The 16,512-nt window shown below is 37.5% G+C and overlaps 2 non-coding genes across 2 annotated transcripts; one reads left to right on the top strand and one right to left on the bottom strand.

Annotated features, from left to right (window-relative positions):
- The first annotated feature begins 4,569 nt into the window (after positions 1-4,569).
- On the top strand, positions 4,570-4,641 carry TRNAV-CAC (transfer RNA valine (anticodon CAC)). The gene has a single exon. It is a non-coding gene; the product is annotated as a tRNA-Val (tRNA).
- Positions 4,642-12,996: 8,355 nt separating this feature from the next.
- On the bottom strand, positions 12,997-13,068 carry TRNAM-CAU (transfer RNA methionine (anticodon CAU)). The gene has a single exon. It is a non-coding gene; the product is annotated as a tRNA-Met (tRNA).
- Positions 13,069-16,512: the final 3,444 nt, after the last annotated feature.

Genomic DNA, 16,512 nt, shown 5'->3' on the forward strand with positions numbered 1-16,512 from the left:
CAAGTAAGGACAGAGTTAAGTGGAGACTTTTGCTGAGGCCACCCCCTTGATGGAAGTTCCTGATGGGAATAGGTATCAGAGTTATGGACAAATAGAAAGATAGAAATATAGATAGATAGATAGATAGATAGATAGGTAGATAGATACGTATGACCTACTCTGTTGACTGTGGCAAGATTGCATATGCATATGTCTTGTCATTTTTTTTCTGTTCACTGCAGCTGAGGTGTATATGACACAGTCGAGTTTCTCTGTTCACTGCAGCTACAGCATATATTTACAGCCATTTTAGAAATGAAATATCCATTTTAGCTGCCAGGTCATGGCGTTGGGGATAACTAAAAGGTGTCAGTGCCTGCCTGGCTCTCAATGACCAGAAACCCGAGGACGTCTAACACAACAGGGACAAGTGATCCTGCCGAGCCACCTGAGACAACGGGATAAGGTACGTCGGAAAGTGGAGCGAGGCTTTTTTCTGCACTCACTAGGACCATGGCAGCAGTCAACTCTGGAGGCTTCTCCGGAAACTCCAAGGTCGAGGCGGAAGACAGGGGTAGTGGTAGTTGTGCCAGGGGACGGGGTGGTGGAAGTATTCCCTGGGGACAGGAGTATTGGGATTTCCGAGCGACTGGGTGGTGGGAGTAGAGCCAGGCGACGGGGTGCTGGGAGTATAGCCAATAGACGGGGTGGTGGGAGTAGAGCCAAGAGACGGGGTGCTGGGAGAAGCAGGGGAAAAGGTAGTGGGAGGAGATCCAGGTGACTGGTTCTGGTTGGTGGGAGGAGAGCCAGGGGACGGGATGGTGGGATGATAACCAAGGGAGTGGGTGGTGGGAGAAGTTCCGGGGTAAGGGGTGGTGGAAGTTGGCGAGAACGGAGTAGTGGGAGTAGAACCAGGGGACGGGGTATAGGGAGAATTTCCACGGAACGGGGTAGAGGGAGAAGTTCCTGGGAACAGGTTGGTGTAGGAAGTTCCCGGGGACGGGGTGGTGGCACTACTTCTTCCGGAGGGGGTGGTGGGAGAACCTCCAAGGGCACCATTGGAGTTTCTTCTGGAACCTCCATGGTCGTGTGTTGTTCTCCTATTTCATAACCCTGGGGACATGTGGAATGGTCCACGCTCTGCTGGTGGCGTGGTCGTCGTCGTCGTCGTCGTCGTCTTCTTCGGGGATCTCTTTGGGGCGTAGGTTCCATTTCCAAAACCCCTGGACTTTCTATATGACCCTGGAACACGTGAGGGGATTGTGGGAATACTACCATGTCAGAGTGTGGTTGGAATGGTACCATGTCAGGTTGTGATGGGAATGGCCCCATGTCAGGCACCATTGCAGTTTCTTCTGGAACCTCCATGGTCGTGTATTGTTCTCCTATTTCATAATCCTGGGTATATGTGGAATGGTCCACTCTCTGCTGGTTGTGTGATCGTGGTCGTCGTGGTCGTCGTCGTCTTCTTCGGGAATCTCTTTGGGGCTTTGGTTCCATTTCCAAAACCCTTGGCCTTTCCATATGATCGATTGTGTCTGTCATTACTATCGATAATCTCCAACTCTTAACCTGAACAAAATGAAAGCCAGTCATTACAAAGTATATCCTGGATACTTACGGAAATATGGTGAATTTCAACTCTCACATAGTAGTGAAGTTATATGTTTCAAACAAAAATCACGAAAGATAGACTGAGACTTTCTTTGGTCAATGACGTTTGGTATTGGATCTTTGGGGAGACTGGGAGAACGAGAGCAAATATAAGAAATAACCTCTTCTTTACGTACTGTGTGTATGACAACCCAGACTGGGAATATATTAATATATATTTGTTATATGTACACTACTGGCAATGTAAGACACTGTATTGGAGGTATATGAATAAAGTGACTATACTCCAGTTGGTAGTGAAGATATAATCAGGAAGTTATTTGAATCGAGTATCAAGGATATAGAAATGCTGTTACTGTAATCTCCGTAGTAGTGAAGATACAGTTGAGCGGTCGCTGTTGTCCAGTTGTTATTAAAGATATATTAAGAAAGTTATTCTAATCCAGTCTTATGGATATAGTAATGCATTTACTGTAATTTTAGTGGTAGTGAAGATACAGTATGACGGTCACTGTTGTCTAGTTATTTGTGAAGATACAGTAACTTACTCTAATCCAGTTTTAAGGATATAGTTGTGAAGTTACTGTAATCCCAGTGGTAGTGAAGATACCGTGAGGTGGTCACTGTTTTCCAATTGTTGGTGAAGGTACAGTAAGGTATTCTAATCCAGTTTCAATGATATAGTAATACAGTTACTGTAATCTCAGTTGTAGTGAAGATACAGTTGAGCGGTCGCTGTTGTCCAGTGGTTAGTGAAGATATATTAAGAAAGTTATTCTAATCCAGTCTTATGGATATAGTAATGCATTTATTGTAATTTCAATGGTAGTGAAGATACAGTATGACAGTCACTGTTGTCCTGTTGTTTATGAAGATACAGTAACTCTAATAGAATTTTAAGGATATAGTTGTGAAGTTATTGTAATCCCAGTGGTAGTGAAGATATCGTGAGGTGGTCACTGTTTTCCAATTGTTGGTGAAGATACAGTAAGGAAGATATTCTGATCATGATTTTAATGATATAGTAATGCAGTTATTGTAACCTCAGTGGTAGTGAAGATACCGTGAGGTGGTCACTGTTTTCCAATTGTTGGTGAAGATACAGTAAGGAAGATATTCTGATCATGATTTTAATGATATAGTAATGCAGTTAGTGTAACCTCAGTGGTAGTGAAGATACCGTGAGGTGGTCACTGTTTTCCAATTGTTGGTGAAGACACAGTAAATCTACCATCTAAATCTACCATTCATCAATAAACATTTAACCACCGTCATTTGAACGTAAACCTTCCTGCTGCGTTATTTTAACAGAGTCCTTTAAGATGCGTCATATAAACAGAAACCTTAAATGCACGTTAAACTTGTGCAAACCATCATTGAATCTGAAACTTTTCAATTAGAATTGTAATGAAATTGCGAACTTTTAACTCTGTCAAATTACAGCTATTGTACAAAATGATTCACTTAATTGACAAATTTTAATGTCAGTTAATTTAACGATATCCTTTGTGGTTCATCTCTGAAACACAAACCTTTTAACTTTGTGTCTAGAACTGAACGCAACCATTAAGTTTCATAACTGGAATGGAAATTTGGATAATCTATCAAAATTCGTCATATAACGCGAACTTTTAAATCCTTCCATTCAGTTGGGCCGTTACTTGCCTGGCTGCCATTCATAATATGTCCTTTTATATTGTATGTTGACTACGCTCTCATTCATTCGTCATTTGGATCGTCTCACTAATATTCCATTCATAAACTTCATTCCTGCAGCTTATTTTTGACCGCCATGTTGTTTTCCTTAAGGTTTATACTTCTTAGTGTATTTAATAATAGAAGATTCAATGATATTTCTCGTGGTACTGGAATTAGAGTTAATAATGCCATCTCAGTTATCAACTCTAACTCCAGTACCACCAGAAATATCATTGAATATTCTATTACTGAATAAACAAAGAATTATAGTCAATATTAGTGATTGTCTACACAAATTGGATAGCTTTTTTTTGTTGATAAAATTTGTAAACAATTCACTTTCTTGTCCACATAATAAGTTTATGATACGCTTGTTGTCTGTCTTGGACAATCACATGTTTACCATATGGCGTACTAGCTACGTCTCTTCGTTGTATATAAACTGACTGTTATATTTCTTGTGTCTTCCCTGATGATGTGAGTTTTAGACGAAAGTGCACTTGGGAACTTATCGTGTTTATTTTACCCGTGGACTCATAAGAATATACTTGATCACGTGCAAAATTGTGATCCTTTCCAATATATATATATATATATATATATATATATATATATATATATATATATATATATATATATATATATATATATATATACATGTATATATATATATATATATATATATATATATATATATATATATATATATATATATATATATATATATATATATATATATATATATATATATATATTCTTTTTTTTTTTTTTTTTCATACTATTCGCTATTTCCCGCGATAGCGAGGTAGCGTTAAGAACAGAGGACTGGGCCTTTGAGGGAATATCCTCACCTGGACCTCTCCTCTGTTCCTTCTTTTGGAAAAAAAAAAAAACGAGAGGGGAGGATTTCCAGCCCCCCGCTCCCTTCCCTTTTAGTCGCCTTCTACGACACGCAGGGAATACTTGGGAAGTATTCTTTCTCCCCTATCCCCAGGGATAATATATATATATATATATATATATATATATATATATATATATATATATATATATATATATATATATATATATATATATATATATATATATATATATATATATATATATATATATATATATACATATATATATATCCTTCAGTATGTTTACTTTCGATAATGAGGAACAGAAGAATAAGCCAAACAAGTAAATTTCGTCAAAGGCATCTCTCTTTTCTAAACGCTGCCTCGCAAAGATTTTCATTAATTCAAATTGAAGAAACAGACGTATTTTTCTATTGTCTGGTTAGCTCAGTGGTAGAGCGTGAGTCTCACACACTCAAGGTCGTGGGTTCGAGACCCACACCAGACATAATTTTTGTCTTTTTCTTTTTTCATTTTGTCCGCATCACATGTGTGCAACATTCAGTATGTTCGTCCAACGTTATAGTGAAGATCTTCACAATAAATTGGGGTTTTCGACCTTATCTGAAAGGGTCAGGTCCACCAAGACGTCCTTGAAATCTTCCAGAAGCTTCTGGCGATCCTCCTCCAACTGCTGGGCACATCAGAGTTAACATGGGCCAGACATCGGTTGTGGAACGACTTAATCTGCTTCCAGTAGTTAGCGGGGATGATAATGAGGGCTCTGACCTCATACCAGGTCAGCTTAGTTCCAGTCTAGTGCTTACTTCCAGTCTATTACTTAGTTCCAGTCTATTGCTCTATTCCAGTCTAGTACTTACTTCCAGTCTATTACTTAGTTCCAGTCTATTGCAACGACAATAAAAAAGTAAAACTCATTTCTTCGTGGAAAATTGAGAGGAAAACACGACAGCAACATGGAGATTTACCCTGTGGTTATTTTGCCGGCTAGTCGGCAACAGTCGGTCAAACACTATTTTGCCGTGGTAAACTCAGTGCTTCATATAATACTGTCACAAAATATGTTCTTGGATGGGTGACCGTCTGGGAACACCAAATGCTGTTATCCCTGAGGACAGGGAAGAAAGAATACTTGCCACGTATTCCCTGCGTGTCGTACAAGGCAACTAAAAGGGGAGGGAGCAAAAGGCCGGAAATCCTTTACTCTCATTTTCAATTTTTCAAAAGACGGAACAGAGAAGATATAGAGATATTGTAATGATGTAATTAATATAAGATATAAGAATGAATGGAAGATACGGATGTAGCTGAAACAAGGAGTAATGAAGATTAAGGTGCAATGAAAATTATTCTGTGGTGAAGATGAATGTATATGTTAAAATTTTGTATTGAACTTCAAGAAGTAATGATAATGATGAGAGTGTAGTTACGATGAGGGTTTAGTTAGGGAGAGGTGACAATTGCCTTTACAATGATGATAAGGAGGTAACACAATGAGGAACACAAACTTTCCAAAGCTACGTTCAAGTCAGACTTTGAACTAAGTTCGGTAAACAGAAGGATGATGTTAAGATGAGAGTGTAGCGAGGAAGAGCATAGTGATGATAAGGATATTGTCAAGATAGGTTGTAGTGAAGATACGAATGTAGTAGAGATAAGGGATATCAAAGAGTAAAGTTTATTCAAAATGTTTATGTAGTGAAGATAAGAACTACTTTTAGTGAACATCAGGGAGTGCAATGATGATGATATGGTAGAAATAACGGTGTAGTGAAGAAGAGGGTATAGCGAAGATATCATTAAGTGAAAATAAGCCAATAGTGAAGATACACGTTGGTGAATATGAGGTAGTTGTGAACTTAACCTTGTTGACCTGATCCCCCAAATCCTCCAAACTACGTTCAAGGGCGGATCCAAAGGCAACCGAAGAGGCTATTTCTCTGTGTATTGTTAGTGGTGGTAGTAGTGTGTAGGTGTGTGTAATCATCTATTTGCACTGTATTAGGAGGCAGTTTTACACTCGTGGGGTCCCGTGTAAGTACGTTGTTTGTGTGAGCGGAAAAATCTAAAGCCTTCCTTGAAACCAGATTAGCCAAGATAAGGTCATATGAAGATGAGGTTGTAGTGAAGATTATAATAAGCCTTGCATAGTGAAGATAAAGGGATTAAGGAGAGGAGATATAGTAAAGAGGATTATAGTGAACACAAAAGGATTCAAGCTACGTGCAAGATCGGCCTACGGGCTCAATTGAACTTATATTTTAGGTCAAAGGCATCACCAGTACACCCCGGCTAGCCTTAAAGTTTATCTGTGCACACAAACACACACACACACACACACACACACATATATATATATATATATATATATATATATATATATATATATATATTTTTTTTTTTTTTTTTTTTATACTTTGTCGCTGTCTCCCGCGTTTGCGAGGTAGCGCAAGGAAACAGACTAAAGAAATGGCCCAGCCCCCCCCCCCATACACATGTATATACACACGTCCACACACGCAAATATACATACCTACACAGCTTTCCTTGGTTTACCCCGGACGCTTCACATGCCTTGATTCAATCCACTGACAGCACGTCAACCCCTGTATACCACATCGCTCCAATTCACTCTATTCCTTGCCCTCCTTTCACCCTCCTGCATGTTCAGGCCCCGATCACACAAAATCCTTTTTCACTCCATCTTTCCACCTCCAATTTGGTCTCCCTCTTCTCCTCGTTCCCTCCACCTCCGACACATATATCCTCTTGGTCAATCTTTCCTCACTCATTCTCTCCATGTGCCCAAACCATTTCAAAACACCCTCTTCTGCTCTCTCAACCACGCACTTTTTATTTCCAGACATCTCTCTTACCCTTACGTTACTTACTCGATCAAACCACCTCACACCACACATTGTCCTAAAACATCTCATTTCCAGCACATCCATCCTCCTGCGCACAACTCTATCCATAGCCCACGACTCGCAACCATACAACATTGTTGGAACTACTATTCCTTCAAACATACCCATTTTTGCTTTCCGGGATAATGTTCTCGACTTCCACACATTTTTCAAGGCTCCCAAAATTTTCGCCCCCTCCCCCACCCTATGATCCACTTCCGCTTCCATGGTTCCATCCGCTGACAGATCCACTCCCAGATATCTAAAACACTTCACTTCCTCCAGTTTTTCTCCATTCAAACTCACCTCCCAATTGACTTGACCCTCAACCCTACTGTACCTAATAACCTTGCTCTTATTCACATTTACTCTTAACTTTCTTCTTCCACACACTTTACCAAACTCCGTCACCAGCTTCTGCAGTTTCTCACATGAATCCGCCACCAGCGCTGTATCATCAGCGAACAACAACTGACTCACTTCCCAAGCTCTCTCATCCCCAACAGACTTCATACTTGCCCCTCTTTCCAAGACTCTTGCATTTACCTCCCTAACAACCCCATCCATAAACAAATTAAACAGCCATGGAGACATCACACACCCCTGCCGCAAACCTACATTCACTGAGAACCAATCACTTTCCTCTCTTCCTACACGTACACATGCCTTACATCCTCGATAAAAACTTTTCACTGCTTCTAACAACTTGCCTCCCACACCATATATTCTTAATACCTTCCACAGAGCATCTCTATCAACTCTATCATATGCCTTCTCCAGATCCATAAATGCTACATACAAATCCATTTGCTTTTCTAAGTATTTCTCACATACATTCTTCAAAGCAAACACCTGATCCAGACATCCTCTACCACTTCTGAAACCACACTGCTCTTCCCCAATCTGATGCTCTGTACAAGCCTTCACCCTCTCAATCAATACCCTCCCATATAATTTACCAGGAATACTCAACAAACTTATACCTCTGTAATTTGAGCACTCACTCTTATCCCCATTGCCTTTGTACAATGGCACTATGCACGCATTCCGCCAATCCTCAGGCACTTCACCATGAGTCATACATACATTAAATAACCTTACCAACCAGTCAACAATACAGTCACCCCCTTTTTTAATAAATTCCACTGCAATACCATCCAAACCTGCTGCCTTGCCGGCTTTCATCTTCCGCAAAGCTTTCACTACCTCTTCTCTGTTTACCAAATCATTTTCCCTAACCCTCTCACTTTGCACACCACCTCGACCAAAACACCCTATATCTGCCACTCTATCATCAAACACATTCAACAAACCTTCAAAATACTCACTCCATCTCCTTCTCACATCACCACTACTTGTTATCACCTCCCCATTTGCGCCCTTCACTAAGTTCCCATTTGCTCCCTTGTCTTACGCACCTTATTTACCTCCTTCCAGAACATCTTTTTATTCTCCCTAAAATTTAATGATACTCTTTCACCCCAACTCTCATTTGCCCTTTTTTTCACCTCTTGCACCTTTCTCTTGACCTCCTGTCTCTTTCTTTTATACATCTCCCACTCAATTGCATTTTTTCCCTGCAAAAATCGTCCAAATGCCTCTCTCTTCTCTTTCACTAATACTCTTACTTCTTCATCCCACCACTCACTACCCTTTCTAATCAACCCACCTCCCACTCTTCTCATGCCACAAGCATCTTTTGCGCAATCCATCACTGATTCCCTAAATACATCCCATATATATATATATATATATATATATATATATATATATATATATATATATATATATATATATATATATATATATATATTTTTTTTTTTTTTTTTCAAACTATTCGCCATTTCCTGCGTTAGCAAGGTAGCGTTAAGAACAGAGGACTGGGCCTCTGAGGGAATATCCTCACCTGGCCCCCTCTGTTCCTTCTTTTAGAAAATTAAAAAGAAAAAAAAAAACGAGGGGAGGATTTCCAGCCCCCCGCTCCCTCTCCTTTTAGTCGCCTTCCACGACACGCAGGGAATACGTTGGAAGTATTCTTAATCCCCTATCCCCAGGGATAAATATATATATATATATATATATATATTATCCCTGGGGATAGGGGAGAAAGAATACTTCCCACGTGTTCCCTGCGTGTCGTAGAAGGCGACTAAAAGGGGAGGGAGCGGGTGGCTGGAAATCCTCCCCTCTCTTGTTTTTTTTTAATTTTCCAAAAGAAGGAACAGAGAAGGGGGTCAGGTGAGGATAATCCCTATAAGGCCCAGTTCTCTGTTCTTAACGCTACCTCGCTAACGCGGGAAATGGCAAATAGTATGAAAGAATATATATATATATATATATATATATATATATATATATATATATATATATATATATATATATATATATATATTGGAAAGGAAATGCCTTGATGAATAAGTTATGCCAAGATGTGTCCGACCTCAACGATTGTTGCAGCTGTCTGGTCGACCATTTCACCAATTCCAAAACGTCATTTTAAAGAAACACATTGAATTAAAGAAACTTGCAATGGAGGAGACTTTTCGCATTACAAGAGAGAAGAAACTTGCCTTTCAAATGGCAATACCGACATATTGGAAGAACCGGATGTTTGACTATTGCTATGATAGATTAAGGAATGAAAGCAATAGGCTACAAAATGACACTAAATTGTAAGTTGGACCATCTTATCAATAACAGCGACTGGACTAAGAACACAAACCCTTCTTTTGTGATAAAACTGTCTGATAAACAACTAGATAAAGATTCCTTGTGTGCATTAGGCTATGGATTAAGTTTTGTGTGCTCTAACAGGGAAGCCATCTGTGGAGATGTCACATAGTCTTTTTGTAATTTAGAGAAATACAGTAATTCAAGTAGTGATGAAATTAATAACTGTAAGATCTAGTGTATACCGGTTTGACAAAACCAGTGAAATCTAGTTCCCCTAAAAGATTTATAAGAGCTATTAACACCTTAAAAGAAGGCAAGGATATAAATATTACTAAAGCAGATAAGGCTAACACTGTTGCGATTTTAGGCAAAGTAACTATTTATCTAAATTGAATTTTCTTTTAAATGATGACACAACATATTCTAAACTCAGTAAAAAAAATCCCTTAGAAGCAGTTAATTCCCATTTCAATAAAGAAATGAAGGTGCTGTTGAAAGTTAATGGTTTTCTTATCAAAGTTTGTCATCTTTGTCCCCTTCATGCCCATATATGTATGGACTTATCAAAACACATAAACAGAATTTTCCAGCAAGACCTATAGTGAGTTCAGTAGGCTCCATCACATATAGATTGTCAAAATGGTTAGTTTCTTTATCGAACCATTTAGTGGGTAAGGTGTCAAATTCTAATATCAGGAACAATATACATTTAGTCAACAAACTAAACAATATCAATGCTAATTTTGATTTCAAACTAGTCAGCTTCGATGTTTCCTCACATTTCACAAAAGTTCCAGTTGATGACCTTTTAGAATACTTATTTGATGTCTTGGATGATATTCACTTACCTGTTTCAAAGATTGTTTTCATTGATCTGATAAAATCATGTATAAAAGATTGTGTATTTCAATTGAAAAGAGATTATTTTGCTCAAAAATTTGGTATGGCAATGGGTAACCCTCTTTCACCTGCACTAAGTAATCTTTATATGGAATTTTTTGAAACAAAATTACTAAAGGATATTTTACCTTCTAATGCAATTTGGTTTAGGTTTGTAGATGATGTTCTTTGTGTTTGGCCAACAAATGAAAGTTTACAAATATTTCTCCCCTTACTTAACAATTTAGTACCTTCCATCAAATCTGCTGTAGAAAATGAAAATAATGATATGTTACCATTTTTACATTGCATGATCCATAGACAAGGAAACAAGTTTAAGTTTAGCATATACAGAAAACCTACCAATGTCTGCTCATATATCCATTATTACTCATCTCAACATGACAGTTAAATTATCATCATTTCAATATGTACATATATATATATGTTTATATATATATATATATATATATATATATATATATATATATATATATATATATATATATATATATATATATATATTTTTTTTTTTTCATACTATTCGCCCTTTCCCGCGATAGCGAGGTAGCGTTAAGAACAGAGGACTGGGCCTTTGAGGGAATATCCTCACCTGGCCCCCTTCTCTGTTCCTTCTTTTGGAAAATTAAAAAAAAACGAGAGGGGAGGATTTCCAGCCCCCCGCTCCCTTCCCTTTTAGTCGCCTTCTACGACACGCAGGGAATACGTGGGAAGTATTCTTTCTCCCCTATCCCCAGGGATATATATATATATATATATATATCTATATATATATATATATATATATATATATATATATATATATATATATATATATATATATATATATATGTACATATATTATCCCTGGGGATAGGGGAGAAAGAATACTTCCCACGTATTCCCTGCGTGTCGTAGAAGGCGACTAAAAGGGAAGGGAGCGGGGGGCTGGAAATCCTCCCCTCTCGTTTTTTTTTCTTTCTTTTTTAATTTTCCAAGAGAAGGAACAGAGAAGGGGGCCAGGTGAGGATATTCCCTCAAAGGCCCAGTCGTCTGTTCTTAACGCTACCTCGCTGTCGCGGGAAATGGCGAAAAGGATGAAAAAAAAAATGTATATATATATATATATATATATATATATATGTGTGTGTGTGTATGTTTACCAAATGGCGTCCTAACATCTCTTCAATGTATATCAACTGACTGTTATATTCCTCTCTTGTGTCTCCCATGATGATGTGATTATTACACGAAAGTGCACTTGGGAACTTTTCATATTTCATTTTTCCCGTGGACTCGTAGGAATATATATATGTATGTATATATATATATATATATATATATATATATATATATATATATATATATATATATATATATATATATATATATATATATTGGAAAGGATCACAATTTTGCGCGTCATCAAGATATTCCTATAAGTCCACGGGGAAAATGAAATACGAGAAGTTCCCGAGTGCACTTTCGTGTAAAACTCACACCATCAGGGGAGACAAAAGAGAGAAATATAACAGTCAGTTGATATACAACGAAGAGACGTAGCTAGGACGCCATTTGGTAAACTTGTGATTGACCAAGACAGAGAACGAGCGTATCATAAACTTATCATTTTACAAATTTTATCAACACTAAAGTTATCTAATTTGTACAGACCATCACTGATATTGAGATTATAATTCTTTGTGTATTTAATAATAGAAGATTACTTCAGCTCTATTACCACTAGAAATATCATTGGATCTTCTATCATTAAATACACAAAGAATTATAATCCTATCATTAGTGATGGTCTATACAAATTAGATAACTTTATTCTGCACATTAGCCTTCTACTAACCCCGTTATCGCTGTCGTTTATCCGTTTATTTCTGGCATTTTCCTCAAAGTATACCTGACTTTATAAGACATTTTTCTAAACGAATTTTGGAAGTATTTATGGTTTTAGCATTCACTACGTCTGACGGTAACTCAATCCAGTGTTAAACCACACCTATAGGAAAAGAAACTTTATCCCACGTCCGTACTACATCATTTAGCTTTGAGTTTTATTCCATTTGTCCTGGTAACCGCATTTTCTTGTATTTCGAAAAGATGCTCGAGGTTTACTTTATTGAACTTATTCAGAATTTTGAACACTTGGATTAAGTCACTGCGAAGTCAACGTGTCTTAAGGGAGAAGAGATCAAATCATTATGGCCTCTCTTCGTATACCAGATTTCTAAAGGATGAATTCCAGATTTCTTCAAGTTACCTGTCGGCTGATAGACAGAGAGAGAGAGAGAGAGAGAGAGAGAGAGAGAGAGAGAGAGAGAGAGAGAGCCTACCTACGAGTATTTACGATCACAAAAAAATACTGAAAACAAAGGCCCCGCCGGGAATCGAACCCGGACCAACTGTTTATGAGGCAGATGTGCTAACCACTACACCACGGAGCCACTTGTCAGTGGCGGAAAAATCTCTTATATATTAACAAACGTGACTGAGGACTTAAAGAATCTGGTACAAACATAATTGTTATTGTGATAGATTATTAGTTTATGATAAATATGTATTGTGTTGCATTATAATGGTTGTTCATAACCAAGATCTTTAAGCCTGAATCCTTAAGATTATATAAGATATAATAAAAACATGTTAGAAACATAAGAATTTGATTTTAAAGAACAGAACACATTGTCATGTGGGTATCTAAGTGAAAATGCAATACAAGGAGTTAGTTTAAGGCAGGAGTATTCTATCTTTGAACAAAATATCTACATCTACGTCCCTGATCTTTCATCATCATTTCTTATGTTTACTATCAAGAAATGTCTTTTATCTAACATAAAAATTCTGTATAGGTATTTGATTAATGTTCCCAACGACGCGTTGTATAACTCTTCGTTACTGAAGTTCATTTCGTGTAATAGATCATGTATTACAAAGTTGTGTCTATCCACACAGGTGTCACACGTCCCAGGTAAAGATATACTCTAGAGATAGTGTATATCTAACATATATATGTGTTTTATAAATATTTTTAAAAAGTTTTGCTGAAGGATAATACCTAAGACTTTCGTATTTAGTTGATCAGTTGTAAGTGATCAAGCATTACAAAGGTGTGTCCATTGCCACAGGTGCTACTGATCCCGGGTAAAGGTATTTCACCATCTTTGTATCTTTAGCCTTTCTAGTTATAGATGTTTCATCCCTGATTCCATCCTCACAATCGATGTATGTGGTTTGTATTGTCTTTATCCTTAACATATCATTAGTTAGTTGAAGTGGAGAACATGCTTCTGAGCCTAGCCACTCTACTCTGTCTTCCACATGATATTCAAGAGGTGTTACCGGATTCCGCCGATACTGTAAGTGCTTACGTCATGAGAGGGCTTCTTTTTTATAACTTTTGATGATTTATATTGTTTGGGTTATGTATTTGGTTTTGTGATGTTAACAAAATTGTTGAAATTCACATATCATATTCTTTATTTGTCATTTAATGAACTCTAGTTAATCAAACTTGATTTTTTTTTTATATCAGTATACATTTTCACTGAAAAATACTTTAGTTTAATTCATAAATATTATTTCTAAGTAACACGCGGATAGTTTTTTCATTAGTGTTCATCACAGTAAAATAAACAGGTCTATTTTTCAAAGTATACATAAAGGATCGTACTAAAGTTTTGAAGAATATAAACTCATAACTTCTGTAAACCTTGTGCTGATAATAACTACATTACTTTTCTGTAGGCAATATCGTTTTAATGAGTAAAAGCCGGATGAAAACCTTGTAATATAAAATTTGATGGTATTATTTTTGGTTGTTGAAGATATTACTGATTTCTACATGTAAAACATCTATGTTATCTGCAAAATAGAAATCTTTGTGTTAGATATGTTAATTTTATCGGTTTCACGTTACATACATTTCTATACCCTGTGCTCCAGAAAAGTTATGGGATTTTATTCATTATCGTATTAGATAATTTGCTTAAATACAATGTCCCACGTACTTTCTATAGAAATCCGGTAGCAATATACATTTTACATCTGGATTTTATGACAATGAATGATAGGTTCTCAGACTCAGTAAAGGTGTAATTATTTTTCTTGTATTGAGTCAAGTTTTCGTCCATCACAAAATACCGTAATGCTGTCTAAGGTTCACTCTTGGGTCTACATTGCTGAACAACGTCAGTGTACAATGGCCAGTGATATTCACCGTAGACATATGTTTACACTGTGTACACATAGCAGGCAAACTACAGTATCACCTTAAGATGTGGAAATAAAACAATCAAGGCAGAAGGATTTAGGTGTCATCATTAGTAGAGATGTAAAGCCAAGACAACAGTGTTTTAATGTACGTAATAAGACTAACAGGCAACTTGGTGTCATGTGTTAGTAGCAAGAATGAACCGGTAATATTACAGCTATAGTTAGTCACACACCACTTACATTATGACCTACAATATTGATCACTGTATTACAGTATGCATATCATTTCCTTGATACCAGGCATTAGAATCCTTCCAAATGAACACATTAAGATCATGAGAGTTTCTTTCTCTCACAGGTGGCAGGCAGAGTTAGTTATGTAAGCGGTATGTTTACTGATGTAATCTGTACCTTTACCTGGAATATCATCAACTTCTCAACTGTAATACGTATAAACTTAGGTCAGTACAGTATATTGTTAAAGAACAACACCATTAGTTATGGGAAGTAAAAGTATATCTCTTCATCTGAAATTGGATTACTACCAGTTATTGTATCAGATGGGCAATGCCTGGAAGACAACAGCCGATGTGCTTTCAGAATAAATTTTCACAGAAACTACATAGTAAGGATGATTTTGTAGCTATAGCTTTAGAATAATTCAAAAAAGACAAAGTTACATGAAGCATAAAAACGGTCTTAGAAAAGGAGAGTTGCAAGTGTAGCAGCAGCAGGTGTTGGTCAAGATGTTATAACCGGCAGGTCATGATGCAGCCCATCATCTACAAGTGGTACACACACCATCCCTAGACCACACTTACACTACACTTGACCCAGCCTTGTGGCACCCGCGCCAGCCAGGTACTCACTGGCAGTCAACATTATATCCTGACAACAAACTTGGACATACAACTAAACACAACTTATGAATAATAACCCAGCTGGCTAGATTGACAACCATCATGGCGGTCCGCCAGTCGTCTGTATATCTCAATCTTTCCTTCATTTATTCTCTTAACTTTTTCATGTCATATCCCAACTCCTCTGTTCATCAACATCTTTACGTCATCTCATAGAAAGGGATATTTACACAGTAAGAGTGTATGTGGCACTCAATATCTCTTGGTATTTCTTCACACAAGTCTCTTTTCCAAGTTCACTTCCTCTCACCACCTCTTCTCCCCGACATTGTTTCCTCTTTTTCGAAAACCTCTTCAGATCTTCACTGTCGTCTACACTATCGCCTCCAACAGCCCCTTTCAGCATATTTACACCCAAAAGTCTTTCTTTTACACGCTTTTCAATTAACATGTGATCCAGTTAAGTCCGCTGACCATCTCTCCTACTCACATACGTATATTTGTGTATATCACATTTTACAAACCAGGTATTCCCAATCACCAATCCTTTACACACACACACAACACAAGTTGTTCACCATTTCCATGCGCCTCAGTTATACCCTCCACTGCCACATTACTTACCTTCGCATTTAAATCACCATCACTAATACCTGGTCTCTTACATCATAACTGCTGACACACTCACTCACTTGCTCCCAAAATACTTCCTCTGTTCTTGACTCTAACACGCTACTTCGTTAAGTGCCATTTGACCTGACCTTATGGGGCAGGACAATGGTCATTATCTTCACTACTCTCTGGACACCACTGGTC

Source organism: Panulirus ornatus, chromosome 42, assembly GCF_036320965.1.
Source record: "Panulirus ornatus isolate Po-2019 chromosome 42, ASM3632096v1, whole genome shotgun sequence".
NCBI lineage: Eukaryota > Metazoa > Arthropoda > Malacostraca > Decapoda > Palinuridae > Panulirus > Panulirus ornatus.